At 46.2% G+C, this 13,430-nt stretch overlaps 1 long non-coding RNA gene across 1 annotated transcript; it reads right to left on the bottom strand.

Annotated features, from left to right (window-relative positions):
- Nucleotides 1-5,127: 5,127 nt before the first annotated feature.
- LOC114812059 lies at nt 5,128-12,926 on the bottom strand. Its single transcript, XR_003759726.2, has 3 exons — nt 12,798-12,926; nt 6,247-6,444; nt 5,128-5,272 (listed from the first exon to the last, which is right to left on the bottom strand). It is a non-coding gene; the product is annotated as an uncharacterized LOC114812059 (long non-coding RNA).
- Nucleotides 12,927-13,430: the final 504 nt, after the last annotated feature.

The following is a 13,430-nucleotide window of genomic DNA, read 5'->3' on the forward strand; positions in this document are numbered from 1 at the left end:
GTGGCCGAAGGCGGAGAAGGGAGCCGGGTGAGGTCCCAGATCTTGGAGTGTCTGGAGCTCTGCCGAGGGTCGAGACCACCAGGCACACAGCACTTACTTGAAGCAGCATGGTGCAGTGGATAGAGCACAGGCCTGGGAATCAGAAGGTCATGGGTTCTAATCCGGACTCTGTCTCTTGTTTGCTGTGTGACCTTGGGCAAATCACTTCATTCCTCTGTGCAGGAGGACTGGCACATAGTAAGCGCTTAGCAAATACCATAATTATTACTATTACTTCTCTCAAGGCCTCTCAGTTCCCATTCCTTGTCCTGCCCTGGGATTCCACGGAGAGGCATCGAAACCAGGGCTGCTTCTAATCTGTCACACCAGTCTCCGGACAGTCTGACTGAGAGGGTGAGATCTTCTTTTAAGATGATAATAATGTTAATAAAAATAGTGGTATTTGGTAAGCACTTACTAAGTGTCAAGCACCATTCTAAGCGTGGGGGAAGATACAAGATAGTAAGTTCAGACAAACCACACAGGACTCACAGTCTAAGTAGGAAGGAAGACTGGTATTGAATCCCCAATTTTACAGATGAGGAAACTAAAGCACAGAGGGGTGAAGATTAGAACCCAGGTCTTCTGATTCCCAGGCCCGTGCTCTATCCACTAAAACACACTGCTCCTCAAAATTCCCCTTGTCTATTATTTCTTCGATTCTTAGGGAGATTCTTAGGGAGAGGAGTTTCTCGATTCTTAGGAAGAGGAGAAGTAGCGTGGCTCAGTGGAAAGAGCACGGGCTTTGGAGTCAGAGGTCATGGGTTCGAATCCCGGCTCTGCCACTTAGCTGTGTGACTGTGGGCAAGTCACTTAATTTCTCTGTGCCTAAGTTACCTCATCTGTAAAATGGGGATTAAGACTGTGAGCCCCACGTGGGACAACCTGATTCCCCTCTGTCTACCCCAGCACTTAGAACAGTGCTCTGCACATAGTAAGCGCTTAACAAATACCAACATTACTAAAGGAGGGTGCCACTTCAGCATCATTTTTCCTGATAATACCTGTGGTATTTGTTAAGTACTTATTGTGTGACAAGTACTGTTCTAAACCCTAAAGTAGATACAGGCTAATCAGGTTGGACAGTCTTTGTCCCTCCTGGAACTCGCAGTCTATAGGGGAGGGAGAACAAATATTAATCCCCATTTTACTGATGAGGAAACTGAGGCCCAGAGAAGTTAAGTGGCTTGCCCAAGGCAAAGGGCAGATCGGAGATTAGAACTCGGGTCCTCTGTTGCCCAGGCCACCTCCTCACCGTCCCTCGTTCTCGCCCATCCCACCGTCGACCCCTGGGCCACGTCCTCCCACGGTCCCGGAACGCCCTCCCTCCTCACCTCCGCCAAACTCATTCTCTTCCCCTCTTCAAAACCCTACTTAAAACTCACCTCCTCCAAGAGGCCTTCCCACACTGAGCTCCCCTTCTCCCTCTACTCCCTCTACCGCCCCCCCCTTCACCTCTCCACAGCTTAACCCTCTTTTCCCCCCATTTCCCTCTGCTCCTCCCCCTCTCCCTTCCCATCCCCTCAGCACTGTACTCGTCTGCTCAACTGTATATATTTTCATCACCCTATTTATTTTGTTAATGAAATGTACATCGCCTCGATTCTATTTAGTTGCCATCGGTTTTTACGAGACGTTCTTCCCCTCGACTCTATTTATCGCCATCGTTCTCGTCTGTCCGTCTCCCCCGATTAGACCGTAAGCCTGTCAAACGGCAGGGACTGTCTCATCTGTTGCCGACTTGTTCATTCCAAGCGCTTAGTACAGTGCTCTGCACATAGTAAGCGCTCAATAAATACTATTGAATGAATGAATGAATGAATGCTTTTAGCACTAGGCTATGCTGCTGGGCAAGTTGTTGGTGATCAAATCTAGAATTGGTGGGGGAGGAAAATATAATCACTTCACCCTTCTCTCTTTTTGACTCTCAGTCTGGCAAAATCAATATTTCATATTGAAGAACCACATCTAATGCCTGTTCTGCTTACTGAGTCTGCAGCCACTGCCTTGGTGCTTCTGTAGCTCTGTCAGTATGTAAATTAAACCAAGCGTAGATAGCTTTGTGTTGCTTAATGTTCAGCTGATAAAAATTAATGTGGTGTGAAATGAGCATTTTATCTGACTGCAGATACAGTGACGGAGTTAATTAGACAGGCAGAGTAAAATCTTATTAAAGACATAGGGCCCCCTCCCCACCCCTGATCATCAAGGGGTGGCTGAACCTCGAAATGTAGGCTTGGGTGGATGGCACAATGTAAATCATCGGCCGAGGCGAGCTCAAAGCAAGCATATGGAGAATAATGCCCTTGTTAAAACAATCCGACCTGGCAGACGTGTATCCGCCTCATGCCCGCAGGTCCATCGGGCGCCAGAAGACGGAACCAAGTCCAGGCAGCCCACTTGAGTAATAAGTTAATCAGCTGGCCCTTGCAGTCTCTGGGGTCTTGGATTCATTCTAAGATGATTATTGTAAAAAAAAGAAGGAGTTTGGAGTTTAGGAAGACAGCATTAATGGGGACCCATGACACATCCTGGGTTAACATGAATATGTTTCCCAGTCTCTCTCAGTTGTTTTTTGGGTGTTTGTTTTTTTTTCCCCTCTGGGACAGTGAGGTTGATGAGTTGGGAAATCTCTAGATGAGCAGTCCACGTTACAAGACTTAGCGACTATTAGGTGCTTATTTGAGATCACATTTACGCACTTTGACAATGCGATTCTGGTCTTGACCTCAAATCGCCTAAAGATCTTTGTAGATTTTTAAGTCTCTTCTGAATCTTTCCTTCCCTTGGATGTTCAGAAGATGATTTAATTTTTTTTTAAACAAAGAACAACCTCCAAATTCTTCATTGAATTGAATATTGGTGAAACGCATCAATGGCCACAGCTGTGTAAACTTCCACATACTCTTCCAGCCACAGGACCGGCTCACAACTGTGTCCTGCCCTGGAGCAAAAACCTAGTTTACATTTTGTGGCTGTCCAATACTTTCTATCTTTTACAGTTGTGCAGTGGTAGCCATTCCATTATGACACAGCCACAGTGCCCCACAGACATTTTTTTGTTTGTTTTCTGTTCTCTTAACACGTTTGTCACCGGTCCCCTCTCTTCCTTTTCACTTTTAGATTGTGAGCCTTTGAGGTCTGGGTCTAATTAATAGCCGAAGTTTCTGTTATACATTACTAGAGGCCAAGCACTGTCCTAAGCAGTGAGATAGATGCCAGATCATTAGGTCCCAAATGGGGCTCACAGTCTAAGTAGGAAGGAGAACGGGTATCGAATCCCCATTTTGCAGATGAGGGAATTTAAGCACAGAGAAGTTAAGTGAGTTGCCCAACATCACACAGCAGACAAGGAGCAGAGCTGGAATTAGAACACAGGTCTTCTGATTCCCAGGCCTGTGCTCTTTCCACTAGGCCATGCTAGTTCCCACCCGCGCCTTCTTTCCCAGCACTCAGTACATTGTTCTCCACACAGTAAGCACAGGCCAAATACTTTACTACTCTACTAAATATGCCGCCCTTTTCCTGTAAGTGATCAGCTCACTGCCATTACGATCTTGAAGCCGTTGTGGTCAGGAATCATGTCTTCCAACTGTATTGTGTTGTACTCTGTCAGGCACTTAGTACAGTGGTCTGCACACAGAAAGTGCTCAATAAACTCCACTCCCTGACTGACGGATTGAAGCGGTGAGATGGTGCTAAATCCAACGAGGTGAACTCAGGTCTCAGGGTTTTTTCGTTTGTTTGTTCATTTTGTTTTATGGTATTTGTTAAGCATTTACTATACGCCAGGAACCATACTAAACACTGGGTTAGATACAAGGTAATCAGGTTGGACACAGTCCATGTTCCAGGTGGGGCTCATAGTTTTAATCCCCATTTTGCAGATGAGGTAACGGAGGCACAGAGAAGTGAAGTGACTTGCCCGGGGTCACACAAAAGACAAGTGGCAAATGCTGGATTAGAACTCTTGTCCTTTTGAGGTTTCATACTGACTTGCTAATCTTGAGTCAGCCAGGGCCCAATATTAGGTTGTATCATTCAAAGATAGACAGCTGCAGACTGTGTTATCAGAATACAGTTTACCGCAATAAAATGTTGCTCCTTGCTTTTTCAATTCATGGATGAACGAACCCAAGGTTGATAACTGAAGAGAAAGTTTTAAATGTGTGATCTAGTGGAAAGAACTTGTCCTGGAAGGCAAAGGATCTGTGTTCTCATCCCTGTTCTGTCCCTAGCCTGCTGGGCAACTTTGGGAAGATCACCTAACCTTTCTTTGCCTCTGTTTTCTGATGTATAAAATGGGGATAATATATTACCTGTTTCCCCCTTCCTAATAGAGTTATCGGGAGGACCAAATGAGATAAATACTATGGAAGCACTTGGGAAAAAATGTGTATAAATTCAAGGGGAAAAATAATGTAATCACTTTGGGGCAGATTTGAAAATTTCAAACCTAGTGCTTCTATCTCGCTTCAAAAGTAACATACATGGTGCTCTGACAGCTACGGCTGCTTCTGCTTATGAAGCCTCTCTGGTGTCCTTCATACCTGAGCTCATAAATCCCCGGAATACCTGTAATGCGTAAAAGCGCTATATATCTATGCAGGATCATTTGCAATTTCTCCTGCTCTAGCTACAGTAGAGAGATTGGTGATTGTTGCAGCAGTTACCTATTCGACTTTAGCCCTTCCGTACCTCGGGAGTTTGCAGTTAAAATTCAAATCACTTCTCCATTTATTTTTTTAAATTAATTTCAACTATTTACCACAAGAAAAAGAAAACTGAAGTTCCCCTCATTAGCAGCAGTGATGTCATAAGGGAGTCAGAAAGGTTGCAACAGTTTCAAAACCCACACTCTGCTCCCCCAGCGGTGTCTCGCGTTATAATGTCTCAGTGAGGTTCGAGACCTGGAAGATGGATGCTCATTGATGTTTACTTTTCAGGTGCTTGAAACTAGACACTGAAACTGTTCATTAAAAATTCCTGTGTTCAAGCAGACAAAGGCGAATCATTTCAAAAGCTCGGTAATGAATGTACAAGTGGGCACGGGCGATCTTGTCAAACACAATAATTATGAGTAAACCGAACGGATGCTTCTTGTTTTATTTGATTTTTGCTGCAGATTTTGGAGCGACGACAGCGGCCTCTCTCTGGTCGCTCAGGGATTTCATCATTTCCACAGCCCGTTCCCATGAGCGATAACCCCTTGTGCGGCAGGAGGGCAGAAAACCTGTGGTTGCAGGAGAGAGGCCAATCGGGGCCTGTTTCTGCCTGATCTGATAAGATGCTCCATCTAAAGCAACTGAAATCAATAGGTCAGGTCGATCTATAGTGACGGTTATCAAGACCTGTATTAAGCCCGGAGAAGTGTAGGTGGCTAGTTTCAGACATGGATCTTGGCCTGCAAGGGGCTCCCAGTCTAAAAAGGAAGGCCCGCTGTATCAGAACGAATAATAATAATAATAATCGTGGTATTTAAGTGTTTATTATGTGCCAGGCACTGTACTAAGCGCTGGGGTGGAGCCCTACGTGGGACAACCTGATGACCTTGTATCTACCCCAGCGCTTAGAACAGCGCTTAACAAATACCAACGTTATTATTATTATTACAAGCGGATTGGGCACAGTTTCCACCACACACGGGACTCACAGTCTCAATACCCATTTTACAGATGAGGTACCTGAAGCCCAGAGAAGGGACGACTTGCCCAAGGTCACACAGCAGGCACGTGGCGGATCCTGGATTAGAACCCGTGACCTTTTGACTCCCAGACCCTTGTTCCATCCACTCGGCCACGCTGCTTCACTTTGGCCCCTTGGGTTGTGGATGGTTCCTCCTCCTAACCAACCTCTCTGTGCCCTTCGCCATGGGCTTTGCCCTTGTTTGCCTACTTTCATTTGGTGCCCCAGCAGGAATGTGGCTGAGAGAGACAAACGAGTGTGAGTTGCGGTGTCCCAACTATTCTCACCGTAATCAGTCCGTCACATTTCTTGGGTGCTCACTGTGTACAGAGCACTGTACTCAGGGCTTTAGATGAGTTCAATAGCCTAAGTAGGCACAGTCAATTCCTTCACACAGGACCTTCAGTCATTCACTCGATCATATTTATAGAGCGCTTACCGTGTGCCAAGCGCTGTACTGAGCGCTTTGGAGAGTAAAATACAACTGTAGATCGATACATTCCCCACTCAAAATGAGCTTACCGTCTACCTGAAGTCTCAGGGCCGTGACACTTGTCTGTCGATCTTCAAGGTGGAGTCTGGCATTAACATAGCCGTTTTCGAAGGGATGCCCATGCCTTGTCATTGTTTGTAGTGTGGTGGTTTGGAGGAATGAGGAGGAGGAGGACGAGGAGGAGGGAGATGACTCCACTTCGGTACTTTTTCAAGTCATCACATTATCTGTCCAAATAGGAAGCAAATGAGCCAGATCTTAGATAATGTAGTGAGCGGTCTGGACACAGACACGGCGGCTATGAGCACGGAGGTCTAACTTAGCCACAGTTTAAATGAGTTATCTTGGCCCCTGCTTGGAATCTCCCTACTGATTATGTGCCTACTGTGTGCCAAGCACTGGGCTAGGTGTGAGGATAGATGCGAGATAAGCCGATCTGGCAAAGTTTTTCAACCACTTTGGGTTTACAGTCTCAGAGTCCGGAGAGAAGCTATCTTAACCCCATTTTACAGTTGGGGAAAACTGGGGCACAGAGAGGTAATGTGATGTGCCAAAGCTGCACAATAGGCCATTCTCTGCTGTGATTAGAACCCAAGCCCCACTTTATCTATTAGGCCATGCTTTTTCCATTAGGCAAGAGTGCAGGGAGAGAATGGAGAGAATGGGGTCGGGGAGGGCGGGGAGAGAGGGAGATATTTTCTCTTGGGAAGCAGCATGACCTAGTGGAAAAAATCACAGGCCTGGGAGTCAAAGGACCTGTTTTCTAATCCTGGCTCAATCATTTGGTCACTTGCTTATCGTGAGACCTAGGGCAAGTAACCTAACTCCTCTGTGCCTCAGTTTCCTCCTCTTTCAAATGTATAAGTACTCTATAGGATCTGATTGTATTGTATCTACTCCATATGTTTAATATAGTTCTTGGTGCAAAGTAAGTGCTTAACAGATACCAGTTTTAATATTATTGTCAGAAAAGCTTTCAGAGACCCTCAGTTTTGGTACTAGTCCTCATTTAAGCTTTTCGAGGCTGTAATGAGAAAACACTAGGAAATGCTTCTTCTGCTACCTTAGGAGAGAGAGGAGAGGCTCTGTCTGGCATCTTCATTTTTGTCCTTGGCAGTTCTGAGTAAGAATGAGGGGAGGCTTAATCCATGGAGTGATTCTATATCCTGGCTAGAATTTATGGAACAACCTGGGATATCAGCTGTGCTGCTCTGAGCCCTTCAACCAAAATGAACTTTCAGCAACAGGAGAGAGCCCAGAATAATGCTCAGTTAATAAAAATGATTGTAGTATTAAGCACTAACTTTGTAGTCATAATATAATAATTGTGGTTTTTGTTAGGTGCTTACTATGTGTTAAGCACTGTACCAGCACTGGGGTGGATACAAGATAATGAGGTCCCACATGAGGCTTATTCATTCATTCATTCATTCAATAGTATTTATTGAGCGCTTACTATGTGCAGAGCACTGTACTAAGCGCTTGGGATGAACAAGTCGGCAACAGATAGAGACAGTCCCTGCCGTTTGACGGGCTTACGGTCTAATCGGGGGAGATGGACAGACGAGAACGATGGCAATAAATAGAGTCGAGGAGAAGAACATCTCGTAAAAACAATGGCAACTAAATAGAATCGAGGCGATGTACATTTCATTAACAAAATAAATAGGGTAATGGAAATATATACAGTTGAGCGGACGAGTACAGTGCTGTGGGGATGGGAAGGGAGAGGTGGAGGAGCAGAGGGAAAAGGGGAAAAAGAGGGTTTAGCTGCGGAGAGGTAAAGGGGGGGTGGCAGAGGGAGTAGAGGGAGAAGAGGAGCTCAGTCTGGGAAGGCCTCTTGGAGGAGGTGAGCTTGAAGTAGGGTTTTGAAGAGGGGAAGAGAATGAGTTTGGCGGAGGTGAGGAGGGAGGGCGTTCCGGGACCGCAGGAGGACGTGGCCCGGGGGTCGACGGCAGGATGGGTGAGACCGAGGGACGGTGAGGAAGTGGGCGGCGGAGGAGCGGAGCGTGCGGGGTGGGCGGTAGAAAGAGAGAAGGGAGGAGAGGTAGGAAGGGGAAAGGTGATGGAGAGCCTCGAAGCCTAGAGTGAGGAGTTTTTGTTTGGAGCGGAGGTCGATAGGCAACCACTGGAGTTGTTTAAGAAGGGGAGTGACACGCCCAGATCGTTTCTGCGGGAAGATGAGCCGGGCAGTGGAGTGAAGAATAGACCGGAGCGGGGCGAGAGAGGAGGAAGGGAGGTCAGAGAGAAGGCCGACACAGTAGTCTAGCCGGGATATAACGAGAGCCCGTAGCAGTAAGGTAGCCGTTTGGGTGGAGAGGAAAGGGCGGATCTTGGCGATATTGTAGAGAAGGAGGAGGGAGATGAGGTATCGAATCCCCATTCTGCAGATAAGGGAGCTGAGGCACAGAAAAGTTAAGTGACTTGCCTAAAATCACACAGCAGAACTTTATGCTGAGTATTATCCTAAACACTTGCTCGGATATAATCAGCTCAGACACAGCTCCTGTCCCACATAGGGATCATTGGCTAAAAAAGAGGGTAAACAGGTATTTTATTCCCATTTATTATTATTATTATTATTCTGACTCCCAGCATGGACCTGGAAGCCAAAAGACCTGGGTTCTAATCTCAGTTCCACCACTTGTCCGTTGTGTGCCCTTGGGCAAATCACTTATCTTCTCTGTGTCTCAGTTAGCTCATCTGTAAAATGGAGATTAAAGACTGTGAGCCTCATGTGGAACATGGACTGTAGCTAACCTGACTAGCTTTATCTGCCCCCGTGCTCAGTACATTGCCTGGCACATAGTAAGCACTTCTCAAATGCCATTAAAGAAATAAAGAATGCTAATTATTAGTAATAATGATGATGATGATGATGATGATATTTATTAAGTGCTTGCTCTGTGCCAAATTCTATGCTAAGCACTGCGTTAGAGGCAGGAAAATAAGATTGGTCACAGTCCCTGTCTTACATGGGGCTCACAATCTAAGAAGGAGGGAGCACAGGTATTGCATCCCCATTTCCTGATGAGGAGACAGAGGCACAGAAAAGTTAAGCGACTTGCCCAAGGTCACACAGCTGGCAAGTGGCAGAACCAGGATTAGAACACAGGGGAGCCGACCTTCTTCTTCTCAACGGCTCCCCAGGAACGATTCTATTATCGTTATTATCATCATCGTTAGCTGCTAACGCTATTATCATTATCATTAGCTCCACACGTGTTAATACTATTAGTATTGTTTTTGTCCGTCTGCCTCCCCCGATTAGACTGTAAGCCCGTCAGTGGGCAGGGACTGTCTCTATCTGTTGCCGACTTGTACATTCCAAGCGCTTAGTACAGTGCTCTGCACATAGTAAGCGCTCAATAAATACTATTGAATGAATGAATGAACACAGGTCTCCTGACTCCCCAGCCTGTGCTATTTCCACTAGACTACACTGCTTCTCTATTTGTTCATACCTCCCCTTGGGCTTGCCGGGAAACTGACCCGAGGAGCTACTGGTTAAACATTCCTCTCCAGGCTCCCTTTTTACCCCCTCCAATCCTCCATTTCAGAACCTCAGTAGGCAAAGTGAGGTTGTTTAGTAAACTAGACCTTGTGGGTCCAAGCTAGATATGGTAATGCTTTAATCCACACTCTATTAATCATTAGGTTCAGTTCGGTGAATACAGATAATTGTCCAATACTGTGTATTTTGAGACTCCACAGGCCCCGTGTATTTGGGAGTTGAGCGAACTCCTTCATTTTGCCTGTTTTTCTCAGCTGACTTGATTCTAATTCATGGGTTTCCAGCCTTGAAGACACTAGTGCATTAAAGGAGAAGCAAATCACTGGGAAGGGGGGACTTTTCAGCCTGTTTTCCAAGCAGTACATTAATAATGCCTTGGAAACGTCCTTCCCTCGTCTTCCCTTTCCCCTTCGTGTGCTCCTTGTTTCTCCTTCTGGGGAGTCATCCGGCTCAGTGGGTTACGTAACGGTGACTCGCTGCTGCAGCCCAGCTACCGGTAGCTTTGGAGTTCAGCTTACTGAACTGTGGCAAAGCATGAAATTCTCCTTCGCAATATTGCCGGTGGTGCTGACTGCTCGAGGAAGCCCAGTTAGCCGATAAATAGATGACTTTGTGTTACAGATCAGCTACATTTAATTCGCTAAGCTGGGTCGGGGACTGACTCGGTGCCGTTTGGAGTTGGGCTAAACACGCTGAGTGGAGGACAGCGTCTGATCAGAGAAATGAATGGCTCTGCGTTACTAAATTGCATCTAGCCCTTACCTGGTGACTCTGGGGTGACTCCATTCATTTCCCTCTCAGGGAAGCGCCTGCACCTTTTTATTCATGATAATACCACGTCTTTTTTATTTCTGTAGGAATGCAGCGGGGTTCTGGTTCCACTATTTGGGGGGAGATGGCCAGTCCCAAGTAGGTGTTCATTAACCACTTGTCAGCTGTGTGACTTTGGGCAAGTCGCTTCACTTCTCTGTCCCTCAGTTCCCTCATCTGTAAAATGGGGATGAAGACTGTGAGCTCCACGTGGGACAACCTGATTCCCTTGTGTCTACCCCAGCGCTTAGAACAGTGCTCTGCACATAGTAAGCGCTTAACAAATACCAACATTATCATTAACCGTCAGTAAGCTCAGTGGAAAGAGCCCGGGCTTGGGGGTCAGAGGTCACGGGTTCGAATCCCGGCTCTGCCACTTGGCAGCTGTGTCACTGTGGGCAAGTCACTTCACTTCTCTGTGCCTCAGTTACCTCATCTGTAAAATGGGGATGAAGACTGTGAGCCTCACGTGGGACAACCTGATTACCCTGTATCTACCCCAGCTCTTAGAACAGTGCTCTGCACATAGTTAGCACTTAACAAATACCAACATAATTATTGTTATTATTATTAAAACTAAAGGTAGCCGTAACCTTGTTGTGAGAAGGGAATGTGTCTACCAACTCTCCCAAACGTTTAGTGCAGTGCTCTGTACACACAGCAAGTGCTCAAAAAACCCCAAAAAACAATGGAATGAGAGCTAGAAAAGCAAACATCTAGGCTAGGAAGAACTAAAAGGAAGAGGGAAGTTTCTTTCAAGAGCAGCCAGAAGGATCTTCCGTATCTGAGTCAACCAGGACAACTTGGCCCTCTGAGGGCTGCCTCTCCTGGTGAGTGGAATTCTGGTGAGTTGATGAAAGGTGGGAAGATCCAGGAAGGATGTGTCCCTGGCATCCTGGTCATTTTAGAGCAACATGGCGCAGCGTGGCTCAGTGGAAAGAGCCCGGGCTTGGGAGTCAGAGGGTTCATGGGTTCGAATTCCGGCTCTGCCACTTGTCAGCTGTGTGACTGTGGGCAAGTCACTTAACTTCTCTGTGCCTCAGCTCCCTCATCTGTAAAATGGGGATTAACTGTGAGCCTCACGTGGGACAACCTGATTACCCTGTATCTAGCCCAGAGTTTAGAACAGTGCCCTGCACATAGTAAGCGCTGAACAAATACCAACATTATTATTATTATTATTATTTGTTAATCACTACTAAGCACTGGGGCAAAATACAAGATAATCAGACACAGTCTCTACCCACACAGGGCTGACAGCCTGAAGAGGCGGGAGAATGGGTATTTAATTTCCATTTTACAGATAAAGAAACTGAGGCACAGAGAAATTAAGTGAGTTGCCCAAGGTCACATAGCAGACTAGTGGTGGAGGCAGAACTAGAACTCAGGTCTGACTCCCTGTTCTGTGCTCTTTCCACTAGGCCATGCTGCTTTCCTCCCCCACCCAAAATATAGTATTTATTTTGCAGGTCTTCGGATAGCTCCTTACCAGGAGAGACAGCATCCCCTAGAGCAGGATACTTGGTGTAAGAAGCAGCCACAAGTTAATGGAAAGAGCCCGGGCTTGGGAGTCAGAGGCTGTGGGTTCCAATCCTGGCTCTGCCATGTGTCAGCCGTGGGACTCTGCGCAAGTCATTTAACTTCTCTATGCCTCAGTTAACCTTATCTGTAAAATGGGGATTAAGACTATGAGCCCCATGTGGGACAAGCTGATTACCTGGTATCTACCCCAGTGCTTAGAACAGTGCTTGGCACATAGTAAGTGGTTAAGAAATACCATTATGATTATTATTATGATTATAGTTATTATTATTAAAGTCCCACTGTGATGGGCAAGAAGGTGACGATGGTACAAACTTATTTATGGAAAGGAAAATTTAGGAGCAGAAACAACCAGTAAATCAATGGTATTTTTGGAGCACTTACTGTGTGCAGAGCATTTTACTAAGCACTTGGGAGAACAGGCCTGGAAATCAGAAGATCATGGGCTCTAATCCTGGCCCTGCCACTTGTCTGCTGTGTGACCTTGGGCAAGTCACTTCACATCCCTGAGCCTCAGTTCCTTCATCTGTAAAATGGGGATTGAGGCCGAGAGCCCCACGAGGGACAGGGACTGTGTCTAGCCCAGTTTGCTTGTATCCACCCCAGGGCTTCGTAAGTGCCTGACACACAGTAAGTGCTTAATAAATGCCATCTTTATTATTATTCGGTACAATAGGGTAAGTGGACAACGATCCCTGCCGGTAAGGAGCTTACAATCTGGCAAGGAGAATCCCCTTCACATCTTCTTGCACTATATCAGGTGGTCCAGGTACTGCATTCCTTGAGGAGTGGTCCCTGCCTCTCTAGCAGAGCACTCCACCCCAATTGTTCTGGTCTGTCCGTCTCCCCCGATTAGACCGTAAACCCGTCAAAGGGCAGGGACTGTCTCTATCTGTTACCGATTTGTCCATTCCAAGCGCTTAGTACAGTGCTCTGCACATAGTAAGCGCTCAATAAATACTATTGAAGGAATGAATAACATTATTGAAGAATTTCTTCTCCCATGTTCTTGCCCTTGTGATGTCACAGCCAGCCTCAGAATGAAGCACTGACAATTCTGGCTCTTAATAACACAGCCTAGGTTACTTGGCCTTTTAGGGCAGAATTAAGTGGATTCTTCAATGCTTTGGATCATTATCATTATTGTTATTATTATGGTATTTGTTAAGTTCTTACTATGTGTCAAGTACTGGGCTAGAAATAAGCTAAGTGGCTGGCTCACCTGGGGCTCCCAGTCTAAGTAGGAGGGGGAATAAGTATTGAATCCCCATTTTTCAGATAGGGAAACTGAGGCACAAAGAAGTTAACTTTTGTGCCCAAAGTTACCCAACAAGCAACTGGCAAAGG

Source organism: Ornithorhynchus anatinus, chromosome 5, assembly GCF_004115215.2.
Source record: "Ornithorhynchus anatinus isolate Pmale09 chromosome 5, mOrnAna1.pri.v4, whole genome shotgun sequence".
NCBI lineage: Eukaryota > Metazoa > Chordata > Mammalia > Monotremata > Ornithorhynchidae > Ornithorhynchus > Ornithorhynchus anatinus.